Source organism: Python bivittatus, unplaced genomic scaffold (genome assembly GCF_059951505.1).
Source record: "Python bivittatus isolate LINGU-HERP-01145 unplaced genomic scaffold, Pbiv_v1 ctg000700_np1212, whole genome shotgun sequence".
Lineage (NCBI taxonomy): Eukaryota > Metazoa > Chordata > Lepidosauria > Squamata > Pythonidae > Python > Python bivittatus.
The window spans coordinates 81,867,859-81,881,854 of record NW_028277098.1 but is presented as its reverse complement, the minus strand read 5'-3'; positions in this window follow the sequence as shown (position 1 = coordinate 81,881,854).

Here is a 13,996-nt window from a genome sequence, read left to right as displayed (position 1 = left end):
CAACTGTAAGATTCAGTTTTTGTAGCCTATCTCAGTAAAGTATAGCTCTAGTCTTCCTTTGGAGCCTGTTTCCCAATCTTGTCTACCTCAAAGGCCTGGTTTCAAACTTACAAGCTTGATTGTGCCTTATCTCCCCTCCCTCTTATATCTCAGTGAAACAGGGAGGAGCCTGCCTGAGTTTCTTCCAAATACTATTTTGTTTCCCAGGACTTAAGGAATGTTGCAGCCCTCTTTGCTTGTGTAATTATTCTTGCCTATCTCCCTCAAGATCATCTCCCTGATTCTCTACATTGTACTTCTCTTTGAGGCCGCATCCAGTACTTTCAGCAGCTGAAAGAAACTTTGGCAAATGCTGAGGGAGGCCTCAAGATGACACTAAACTCTCCATCTCCCCATCCCCCCTTTTCATTCTGTCCTATTGGCAATAAATATACAACGTTCTTGAACATTGAATATCTTTCAGTGCTGCTCAGTTTTGTGTAGTCTCTATTCAGCAAGTATAAGGAGGTCCTGGGGAATTGTGATGTAATTCCTGACTGCCTTCTTTCTTTGTGCATCTTGAGTGGCCCCAATGCTTCAAGCCACAACCAGAATCATGTTGAAGATTTAGCTACTCTGTTTTTAATTATGTAAGTCAAATGTTGCTCTAACAGGTTCCCGAGATAACATACAAAATGTCAAATCTGAAAATAAATTTAAGCTAAGAAAGAGTACCAAAAAAACCCAACAACATTCAGATGAATTAAAATAAATTCCTGACAATATTATTGTTGTTGTTGTTTAGTCGTTAAGTCGTGTCCGACTCTTTGTGACCCCATGAACCATATTGCACCAGGCCTTCCTGTCCTTCACTGACAATATTATGGCAGCTTTGAAAATGTAACAGATTGGGAAAGCAAAGGATATTTTTGCTGGTTTCAAAATGACATTACGGTATCATTGAGCAGGCATTTGCCATGTTATAGATGATGACAAGACCTGAAGAAGGGCTTCTGTTGAAGGTCTTAGAGCCCTAGCCGGCATATGTAGAGCAAACAGTGCTTTGAGAAACCCAGTTCCCAAAGTGAAGAGAATTAGTTGAAATAATTAAATTTAGTTGAACTCTATTTGGCTTACTTGTGAGTAGCTTCACTTAACAGAACTCATTGCATGCCCATACAAAAGGGGCAGGGCTTTGATCGTGGCATCATACCTTAAATTGAGCCTAGTAGGCACAAGACAAGAAGTCAACAGTTACATTGGTGCCCACAGGTTCTATATTGGGCATAATGGATTACAGATTTAGTATGCAATGCTTTATACACTTACTGACAACTAGAACTATTGGTCTCAACATAATTTTGAACTTAATCCTATGCCTGTTTACTCACAAACAAATCCTACTATATGGACTGGGGCTTACCGCCTAATACATGCAATTAGGATTCCACTTGTAACAATGATTCCCTGTCTCTGGGTGACTTTGAGAAACACAGCCATATGCATGGAACAACATTCTCACAAGGAATTATCAGTTTCCTAATCAAACTCAGATTGTCAGAGTTCTTTCAGGAAATCATTCTTGTACATCTGGTTTCTAATGTCAATTTCTGTTAAATATACATGCCCACATTAAAAGAGAGAAAGAGAGAGAGAGAGAGAGAGAGAGAGAGAGAGAGAGAGAGAGAGAGATGAAACTAATAGATCTAATAGAAGAGAATATATGTAGCTCAGGGTTGAATTGTGGAGCCCTTGGTGTTTGCTGAGCTTGGTTGTTTTCTTGCAGATGTTTTGTTGGCTGATTAGGTAACATCTGAAGATGTTGGGTAATGAAACATCTGCAAGAAAGCAACCAAACTCAGAGAACACCAAGGATTCCACTAATAGATCTTACTATTTTTGTTTCTCTTGGAAAGTTAGACTGTATTATTTTAGTTTCCAAAATGTAGGGACGTTAATATTATTTTTACATCTAAGTTCACCTTTGTCCCATCATCAAATGAAGTTACCTACTTGTGAAATTTAGCACTGCCTTTCCTAAGTTAAGTTTATTATTTTCACAGTTCAGTTTGTGCTGGTTTTAATGCCTCCCAAGTCCCCAATATTTATTCCTTATTTGCCGAAGGGCAATTCTGTTGAGATCAGGGCCTTTCACACAACTAGTCCAAAAACACCTACTGGTGCTTGATCCTTCCTGAACATGATTAATCCTTGGAAAAAGCTGACATAGGCAACAATAACAACAGTGACTTATTATGGCTGGCTCATTCCAGAGGGATTACGTGCCAGAGCCCCCCCTCTAACATCTAATGAATGTCATTTTGTGTTCATGCAAGCAAAGACTGATCGAGGTGCCCAGGATCATGGTGTGAGCAGGCAAATGTCATACAGAAAATCTCAGAGAGGTACCTCAGACTTGACCTGGGATATCTCCCTGTGGACTAGGAACATCTTCTTTTGGACTAGGACCCTCTCTGGTCTTCTGATCCTCTTGGTCCAGAACATAGAAACTGAACTCAGGCCAGGAGCTCCCAAACATTTGAGATGGGTTTGTTTTATAAAATTTCCAAAGTTTTTTTTTTCCTGATACTTGCAGTGATTGGACAAGCTTTGTTTGCTGAGTTTCTTCTTTGGACATCCCATGAACATTTATGAATTATTAGTATTAATTATTAATTTAACAACAAATGATTAGCAATTAAATGTTGCTCATAATTAAATTATGAGTAATAGTTTTAACTAATGAATTATTTATTAATTTTCAAACCCAGTTAGCAATCAAAGTTCTCTGGACATTAGACACTGTCAGGAACATTAACCATGAGTGCTGGGAATATGCCCATTTTTAAAAATACATCCTGACACCTAGAGGTGCTGTTCTCTGCAATTAGTACAATACAATTTTTGTAAATTGATATATGGACAACTTGCCACTCATCCCCAAACGTTGACCCTTGTTTTCTTTGTGGAATCATACAGAGTCAATTGCTTCTCCAAGAAGCACTGCAGACACTGTGATTTTAGCTTTCATGGGTGACTTTGAAAGTTGACAGTACAACAGGACTAACAAATACATTCACACCTGAGTGCCTCGTCCCATCATTTTTCCAGGGCATGCACAAGTATCAACAGTGGAGACAGCTAATTTAAATCCTGGAATTTAAGTCACACAATTCTATGTTTTTTAAATGGCAATGTGTGTTACAAGATGTTCTGATATTTAATCATTCCAGAAACTGGAACTGTAGTTGAAAGAAAAAGGAGAGCCCTGGGTAACTTTCCATAAAAGAAATAAAAGCTTTTTTTTAAAAAAAAAAAAAAAAGGAAAAAGACAGAAGCAAACCTCAATGGGCTCTTGAAAATGCTAGCTCAGAATACATTACTTATAGATTAGTTGAAGCAATTTTTTTGGACAAGATCCACATTACCAAAATCAAACATGTTAAGGTCCAATTCCCAGCTATTGATAATGGCAGTGCTTAATAATTAGGTTAGTCAAGAGTAGGTAGGTGTGGGCCATGGTGGATGAACCTAAAGTTAAAGTGGATGAAGTCTGAAAAATGTATAGACTTTGTCACTAGGCCCAAAAACTCTTTTGACTTTCAGAATGTACTTACAGCTTCAGATAAATTTAGATATTCACTTGTGATGTTATTGTTTGAAGATTTATCATAGGACTAAGAAAATAATATGAGGGAATAGTAAAGGAAGCCAAAATATCAACTCATAGGATTTATTGTATAACAAGTTTTTCTTTTAACATGCTTATTGAATAATAATGTTTAGTCTTTCTGGTAAATGTTGACTTGAATCCAATACTTCGTAATACTCCAAAGCATCCTTCGGTCTTTGTTCATGCAATCTATTTTAATACCTCCAGCCCAAAATCAACATATTCCACCCATGGAGTGTATTATGATTGCCTCTGTGCCATTGGTTGGTTAAATTGCTCTGCCAAACTTATTCCTGTGCAACACCATACCCTTGTGCAGGAAAGCAACCTCTTTACCAGATTTCTTTGGGGATCACTTCCAAAAATTACCTGCATTTATGGATTTATTAGTGTACATTTCTGCAGACATTATAACTGATAGGTATACCTCCTGTGACTGTACCTATATATTTAAAAATGTAGCCAATCTCATTTCAAGGTTTAGGGGAGGGAAGGAAGGAAGGGTTGATCCATCATTCTTATGAATCAGTACCAAAAATGTTTGTTGTGATTTATCTCTGGCCTTCTCTCTCTAACTTTAAATTACTAGTTTCTTTAACTGAGGGTCAATATCTTGAAAAAAACATACTAGAAAAGAATTGTTATGTGTTTGTAATCAGTTAAATTCAGGATTGAATAAATGAAAAGCCAGCTTGGAGCTGTTTGATAATACTTTATATGAAATAAGAAATATTCCTTAATTGTTTTTAAAATCTAAATTTTAGATACAGTTGCACAACAAAGTTTTATTATTGAATAAAAATAGTTATTCTAAGCATGTTTTGCTGATTTAAGTATACACTTTCTCAAGTAGTGTAGTCCACTCATAGGCCTGTACCATTTCCATATTCACGTTGTCAACAGGTTGTTTAAAAACATCCTCATGTGAAAATTGCAATCCACATCCAAAACCAGCACCTCAGAGAGGGTGGCTTTAAAAATAATCTTCTCTTTCAACTGCTAAATTTGGATCCACTGTGCGGTTTTCATATGAAGGCATGTACTTCTTTGTACATAAATGTGGTACAGTCTTTCAAGAAGATGGTACTATGGTGATAAACATTTGAATTGAGCACATTTGGCACTCACTGCAACAGGTGTACTAGAATGGGTAAGTGTAGGGTGATTAGAACTCCTAAATCCTAGATGATGTCTCTTTTTTTCTCTGCTCCTTTAGCCCACTTCCTATTTGTCCATCTATCAGGAGGCCACTTATGGCATTTCCTATACATATTAAATGGGGAAAGGAAGAATGTAAAAATAAAATAAATGAAACACTTGAGCTAATAAATATGGGTAAGGTAGATATCATATTAAGAACCTTGGCAGAACTGGCAAGGGCTGCACATAGAGTTAACAACATTGGGTGAAGTCATTGGCATATCCTATGGGAACATATCCTATGGGAAGTAAAAGATCTGGGTTCATGGTGAAAACCAATTTGTGCATAACTTTAGTTGCTTTCTCTCCAGATTTGAAGAGGTTCATTCTGGAAGGGTATCTCTCCCAGTGCTGTGCAAAAAGGAAGCTTCCTTTTGTTGTGTAAATGAACATATAGCGGCCCAGAGTCACCCGTTGGGGAAGATGGGTGGCATACAAATTTAATAATAAATAATAAATATCCAGAAAGTATGGATGTGCTGCACTTTGCATCACAGTTGGGGTCCTCTTGGACTCACAACACCTACTGGAAAAGCAGGTGGAGGCCATGGCCAGGAAAACTTTTCCATAACTTCATACTGTGTGCCAGTTCTGGCCATTTCTGACATTGGAAGCTTTGTTCTTTGCTGATGGTCACTCATGTCCTTGTCACCTCACATTTGGACTCTTCCAACTCACTGTTCATTGAGCTGCCCCTCAAGACCATTTGAAAGTTGCAGCTGGTCCAAAATGAAATAGGCAGGATATAAAGGGCCCAGCATTGTTTGCTAGTGTAACACCTCATCATATTGGTAGGCTTCCTGGTATAATTAAAGTTCTTGGTTGTTACCTTTAAAGCCTTTTATGACTTAGGTCCTAGCTATCCTTGAAGTTGCTTACTTCATGTGGAATCTATTCATCCAGCAAGATCTGGAAAGAAGAGCTTGCTATAGGGTCCTGTCTCCAAAAAAAGATTGATATCACGGTGGCTCCCATCTTTGGATGATGCCTCCCATCCTTTGGAATAACTGCCTGTGGAGATAAGGATGGCCTCATCCCATTAGTGTTTCAGAGGGCTTACTCTTCTGTAGGGCTTTAGGGATAGAACAGAATTATAAACGTCGCTCTTGAGGAAGTGGCACCAGTATGTTCCATGAGAATGAGATGATGCATTGTTGAAGACTATTAATTATGGAAGAGTTGTTTATGTTATATTTGGTTTTTACCTTAAATACTGTTTGGAGAAATTGGAAGCTGCTCAGAGTCTGTTGGAATGCATAGAAGCCTAAGACCCATCCCCTCTCCAAGCCATGCTGCTGAAATTACTGAAGAATCAGTCTCCACTGGTTACTGTTGTCCCTAGCATGGAATGTTCATGTACATGAGGTGTTCCACATATGGATTCTAATTCATGTAGAAGTCTTCATGTATACATGAAATCCCTAACTGCAGATAACTACACTGTACTGCTGGAGGCTCTGTTTAGTGACATTTCCAACACAACCTGGATAGGAGAAGGACTACTCTGCACTTTGTTATTCTATGCATAGTTTTGACTCAATGCAGAGAGAGTTAGAGGCAATTACAAGATTGTGAGCTTTAATTGGCTTATCATAAATTACACATAGTAGTTGAGGAGAGGAATTCTCCTGAAGGATGGTAAATCAGGCAGAGGTCTGTTTACTACATGGTACAGTTCATGCCTAGATAACAATGAACATGGGCTAGAAACAATTCAAGGACAGAAAATTAAGTCTGCGACTGAGACCGTAAGTCCAGTGCTAAAAAAAAGTGATAGAAGCCAGTTCTGGATGGACCACGTGTAAGCATGGACAGCAAAGAAAGAGGAAGCAAGAGAGTTGCTTCCAACAAAAGTAGGGGGTCTAGAAGGACTCTGACTGTTACATAGAGTTCCTGGCTTCGCCTAATTAGGGGAATTGATACCCTCTCCTTTTGAGGTGTCATGTAAATCTCAGATGCTCAGCTCTCATTACCTGGTGGCATGTTTTAGGGCTTGGCATTTTACTTAAGGTCAGAATCCAACTACTTCCTATTGGAATTAGCAGCTACCTGCATTGGATCTTACACATCACTCATTGGTGGCTGATACTCCCCAACTACAGGCTGAGAATCTGCTAGGTTCTCTTCTTGAGTCTCAGAATATTCAGTTCAGTTATATAATGAAACATGAGTTCCCCTGATTTTTACTATTATTAGATGCAGTACAAATGTTTGTACAGTGCAGAAGACAATGTGAGCAATCTTGCATTACAATTTACGGATTCCCTACAGAGCAACAACTAAGGATAAACGGCCATTAATTGCAAAGGTTCATAGCTCTGCATTCCCCAAAATCTCCTGTAGCTATCATATGGACTTTCCAGATCAAAATTCCAGAATAAACACTATACCCATAATGTTCTGAAATGAAGGATATGCAATTCTGAGGCTCTAATAAAAAGAACAACTCACAAGTATGTGCCTGCATTTTTAATCTATACCTTGCTATTTAACTTCTCAGCTGCTGAATTAAGGGTACAGCTCTGGACAATTAATTCAGCTCTAAGTCCATCAGTGGTCATGATGAAGCCAATAAACAAATGCATATTGTGTACAGTCCTTTTGACATGAAGCAAATACATTGCACAATGATCTGTTGCCACTGAGAAAAATGGTTTCTAAGCCTTTTTAATGTCATGGGATTGCTCCTAAGGAAAGACAACCTGGAGCATGCTACGTGTTTAAAGTAGACCAGAATCAGATTTAAACCAATCCTGTTCATGTTTATTCAGACACATTCTATTCTGTTCAATACATTCTGATACTCAATGCATTTCTTAATATTTATGGCTGGCCACAAGGTTCATATCAGAAGTTAGCATTATCTTTAGCGTTATCAGAAGATAATTCCTCTAGAACCAAATAGAGGTGCACAGAACTTCAGTACAAACTGTAAGTTTGAATGAGCACTTATAGGAACAAGTAACATGGAATTCCTGCCAGCCTCTTCTCATAAAATATCATTTAGGTAAAGTTAGTAACTGGATTCACACATTGTATAATGCTATAAAGACATTGTTTGATGTTGCCTGAACTTGTTTATAAACTCAGGTGTTGTTTTTCTATCATGATTTATAGTTTAATGCAATATGGAAACCTAGTAAACTGTGGCTTATTCATCATATCCAAGTTGCTAGGAGTCAGGTGGCAAATAAGTTTAATAATACATCATCATCATCATCATCAAACCATTGTTACAGAACCCATACCTTAGTGCCTTACATGAACCCAGTCCAAGCCAAATCCCAAATAATTTTAGCTCTATAATATTTAATTCTCATTTAAATTAGAAATGGTTTGTTTCACTGGTATCACTGGGAAATAAGTTAAATTAACTTAGTCTGGAATGTATCCCGTAATATTATTGTTTTATGCCTGTTTCTCTTCATAGAAACTTTTCCTTAACCAAACAGCCAATCACAAGACAATCCATTTCTTAGTTGCTGTTTGGGGGCATCATTATGAAGAACTATTTTCTTTTCTCTCTCTCTGGTTACTTGACCTCTTTCCTTAAAAGCAAGGCAATCTGCAGATTATTCAACCCAAATGATATTCCATAGCATAACTCATTTCTGTCCTTCATTTATTACACAGCCATGCAGTCACTCCACTCTTTCCTATTAATCTGGAATCTCTTTGCTGCTGCTTATACTCAGCCTCATATTTCAAATTCCTCCTGAGTGTATCTGGTTTTCATTTAAACATATTGCAAAGTCCTTTCGAAAGGAAAAAAAAATGGAACCGTAATAACAGGAATGGATTTTTTAAACTAATAAGTGGACCATGCAAGTCCAGTTATTCAGGCTTATGTAGTGCACTTTAGCTAAGTCGGTCACTTGTTTATATTGGCTGGACGAATATAAAGCATCACTGGATATGGTCATCAGTCTTGTACAGTATGTATATAATACATACACACATTGTCAGGAACTGCAGAGATTCCATGAGTTATGAAGTCTTCCTTGCTTAAGGAATAAACATGGCGGGCAGTAATTCTGGAAGCAATCAAAATGCCTCCAGCTTAGTGATTGTAAAACACCCATATTTAGCAGAGCAGAAAGTCAGTCCAGAACTTTTATTATGTCACAATAAAAAAAAATTCAGTTAGTTCATACCACTACAAAACTATGGACAGAGTTCAGCAAGTCAGAAAGGGAAGAGAGAAATATGCTACAGTATTTTAGATGATATTATTGGGAATACTCATGAATAGTCTTTGCCTTCTAAGGGGAAATAAAGCATCAAAATATTAGTTTAATAATGAGTAGGTCCAAAGTTGATTCTGGAGCACTTGCATCTCAGATATCAGTCTAGGATATTGTAAAAACTATAAAGGAAAATGCTTGACCATTTCTTTCATGGAGCAGAAAGGTGGGAGTGCAAGCAGAAAGGGAATTGTCCAATGGAAAGATGTGGTGGCCTGCAGTCCAGACTGAATACCTTACAAGCTGCTGCCAAAAGCGTGTCAGTCCAAACAGGACTTAAAAATAAGCTTAGAGTCAAGATGGCATGAACACAGGATAGAAGCAGATGAAATGGTAAGAGCAATTATTTCCCAAGAAAAAATGAGAGAGTGGAGAATTATGAATTATGAGATGGTTACTGAGAGCACCACGAGCTGCAAGAAGAACCACCCAGCTGGACTAAATAAAGACTGATTATTGCTTTGAAGTTAAAAAGTCATATATTTGGTGTATGTGATTGTGACAAGATACCTCAAGGCCATCAGTCATGGGAGATTATCTCTTTCATGTCGGCCCTAACCGGCATTGAAACTTCTTGTGAGAGGTGAAGCTGAGAAGGCTTAGAGACTTGGTGCCATTAGGAGGTTTTTAGCTGCTGTTTGGAAAAGGAAAAGCTGAGATTATTGGAGAGTATGAAAATGCTGTTCATCAGAAGAGAAGGAGATATAGTATGTCTGTGTGTCAAGATAGAAAGGTTCAAAGCGTGAAAGGAGGACTTCCAGAAAGAGGCCTGCAGCTATTCAGAAATCTAGTGATTGAAGATCCAGAGAAGAAAAGGGAAGAGAAGAGAGAGTAATTGACAAGTCTATATCTTGCCAATGTCTAAGTTACTAAGCTCAAAAACTGACAGAGAGGGAAGCAAGGAGCAAACAAAAGCCCGTTTAACTCACTGGAAGTTAAAAGAACTTTCCAACCAAGGTGGTAAGGAAGAACTGGAAACAAGAAAAATACCTTGTTAATAGAGGGTGAAAAATTAAAGTAAGAACTCATAGATAAGAATGGGAAGAAACACAATATTAAGAAAAATTGAATTAGTTAAGTACCATGGATCAACTTAACAAAATATACAGTAAGTGTTATTTGAACTTGTGACAGTGATGTGAATGGATGTTGTACTATTAAAAATGATTGTGCTTATCAAGATTGAGGGAATTATAAGAAAGGGATGACAACTGATAAGGTGGACAGATAGAATTAAGTTGGTCACTGAAATGTCCTTGTAAGTGGTATAAATTATTACTAAGGATAAATCAAGATGATGAGCATTTGTCTATACATTCACCAACAGTCAAACTCAACTCAAGACACCTAATTATCTATTAGTGTACAGAAGGGCTGCATGTTGTATAAGGTCTCTGTATGTTTGGCCAATAGTTAAAGTAGTGAGTTTTCTTCATAGCCAAGGATTAGCTGGTATTGTTTATTTGCTAATGCTAACTGATTTAACTACATGCTCATTTCTAAGCTTCAAGACTAATTGATTTTTTTTACAAACTTGTTTACACCCACATATGGTTTAAGTGCATTTGTGAGATATTTCCCTCATCCAACACTTGGTTTATAACATTCAAATGACACATCTAAGACTATAATTGCCTCCTTTTCACTGGTCACCCTTCATGTGACAGAGATGGAGACTTAATCGTTTGTTCTGGTTCTTTTTCTGCATCTGGAAGAAAAAAAAATATCAAAGAAGCAAAAAAAGAGAGTTTGAAGCTATGAAAAACAAATAATAGGAGCAATACAAGAATATGTTTAAGTAGCCTTCTGGAGGCTATATTTCATATGCTTAGACTGCAGGCCTCTGATTAAATCCCATCTAACTAATGGGAGGACTAACATTTTGAAGTAACCGCCTACCCAATATATTTCAGCCTGGGAAAAGCCTACAGCAGTCACAAGGGTAGCCCGAAGGAGGTCCAACTATTTATTTACTCAACTCCAAAATAGTTTACATGCTTAGAAATAGTTAATATTAAAGGAGGTATTTGTGTATGTGCATGTATATATGTGTTTGATGGGAGATAAAGTTCCAAGAGACAAATCTTCAGGGAGGCCTTTAAGCAACAGAAGGAAATTTTATGAGTAATAACAGTATAAGAATTCTCCATAAAGCCATAGCCAAGAAAGGCAAATTAGAACGGTGAAGAACATTGATCATTGGCCAACTATTTGGGTCACTAGATGAGGCAGGTATTTTGTTGTGTATCTTCCCTCTAAACAGTTCCAGATTCCCTGTTTCTCTGAGTTCTGCTTGCTCTTATAGCTAGTGGGAGGTTCATCTATAAAAGGTATGTTCATTCACAACAGGAATTTTGTAAGAATGCTGGACTTTATGGAAACTTCTCAGCACTTCCTCCCAGAGCTCAGTCATAGTGGGCAAGTCTCCTTAAAGTAACATTTTGTCTATTTTCTCCTGCAGTATATGGCCAGAAGAGACAGCTGCATGCAATCTAAGATTCCATACCAGTTTATAAAGTATATGCCAGATAAACTAGCCTCCCAGAATTCTCTGTAAAACAAAGGGATTGTGTGGAAAATATTGAGGTGGGGTAGTGCATCAAATAAATTAGGATGGAAAGCAGGTCTCAGAGTTGGTAAGTTTGGAAATCAATGAAATGTGAAAAGTCTTGGATTGGGGTACTATCAATAAATGGATGAAACCTAGCTCTATAGTTTTTTACCATCTTGCTCTAAGGAAACAATCAGTATCCTTATATATTGTCTAGTTTTGATAATGGGCTGGATGAGGGAGAATAAGCTGAAATTAAATTAAGACATGATGGAGAATTGCTGGCAAATAGAAAAGTGGACTTAAGGACAGAGGTTCAAGGTGGTTTAGACACATCTGCAATCCACCTGAAAGAGCAGGTTTGCAGTCTGGAAATGCTTCTTGATCTTTAGCTGTCATTGGATTATCAGGAAGTGACTATAGCAAGGAATACTCTTGCACAGTTATATCTAGTGTTAACAATTTCATCCTTTCCTGAACTGGTGGAAATGGTCATCTAATGGTTTGGAGTACAAACTTTCAGTATACTCAGCTTTACTCAGGTTTATATTGTAACGACATGCACAGCTGAAGGTGCTATTGGAGTCTCATGTCCTAGTGTGGCACAAAACAAGCTAAAGCTGAACTCAAGCCAGATGGAACTGCTGTTTGTTCATTGTGGTCCTCTGCCAGCTCCAGTGTTGTCTCTTGAAAGGGTCCCCCTGTCCCTGAGGGAACAGGTCCACAACTTTGGTGTCTTTCTGGGCCCATGATTACTGCTGGATGTGAAGGTGGATGCTGTGGCCAGGAGGCTTCTACCCAGTTATGGCTAGTGCACCAGTTGCAGTCTTTCCTGGAGTGGGAGGACCTGGCTACATTGACTCACGCTCTTATTACTTCTTGGTTGGATTTCTGCAATGCATGGAACTACCTTTGAAAACCACCTGGAAACTACAGTTTCTTAAAAATGCAGTAGCCAACTTCCTGACTGGTGCTTGTTGCCATGATAATATTACAGCTGTTTTGTGGGTCCAGCTTTGACTACCTGTGGATTTCCAGGTACAATTTAGAGTGTGTAAGGCCCTATATGATTTGGTACCAATGTACCTTTAGGATCACCTGTACCAACCAGGGTCAATCCGTCCAAGATAAACCTCCCAGAAGAAATTGCTGTTGGGTGCCCCATTTTCATGAGGGGAAGGGATCCGAGGTCAGAATTAGTTTTTTCTCAGTCATGGTATCAACAGTTTTGAACTGCCTTCCCCATTAGCCCCCTTGGTGATGGCCTTCTGGAAAAACTGAGCTCTTCCAGATTTTGAGAGTGATTGCCACCACTGGATTAATGGTTATTCTTGTTAATGATTGATTTTTTAAAAGTTCATTTTATCTATTTTTGTTTGTTTGGTATCAGTGCTCTATTTTCTTACTGTTCTTTATCTTTAACCTTTACTCATCTTTTGAACAAAGGATGACTTCAGATAGATAGCTCTGCTCTGTAAGAAGGACATATATCCATCCTTGTTCTATTTTTTATCTTTTCTGATCCATGAAAGCTTTCAGAATAGAACAATACTGTCCATTTAACACACCTCAAAGCTTTTTATGGAGAAAATGTGACTATAGATTTGTACTAGGTTTGCTTCTCTCTAAATTCTTTCTATTTCAGCCTATCATCTTAATATCATTCAGTTGCTAATTAGTTGTAACACACTGGCAGTATATTCCTCATACATACCAGCAGATAAATTCAATGTTGAAAAAAAGATGGGCTCTGATCACCATTTTGTCCTCCCGTTGTTTGTTATTTTTTGCTTAAATTTCCCATCCTGAGCTTTACCTTCTCCTTTTCCCCCCTCCCCAAAGCTGAACAGGTTGCTGTCATGCTTTGAAGTTATTCTTGTTTCTTGTGATGGAGAAAGGTTTTGATAGATGAGTGACCATAAGTCAACCAGTGACAAATTCAAGCAGACCATAACTTTGCTTAACAACTGGATAATTAGTTTAGCAGAGAAAGGATGGAATGACAGTATAACAACAGTATCAAGAAAGTCTTCATTTGAATTCAGAGGGCCAATTACCACTAGAGAAAAGCCAAACGGAGCCTAAAATTATATAACTTTCTCTTTCTGCTAGAATTTTGTGTGGAATGCACAGAGATTTTTGAAACAAATTTGGATTGTGCAGGTCTAAAAGGTTAAACTTAGCACAGTTATGTATTAAGAATAACAGATTAAATTTGCATTCAGAAATACTTTTAGTTCAGATTCATTCCTTGCTGAACCTCTCCACAATTACTTTACAGACAAATAGGGTGTCCTTTGAATGACCCCCAGTTCTTCTACTAGTATTTACAGATGTTTATAATGTAAC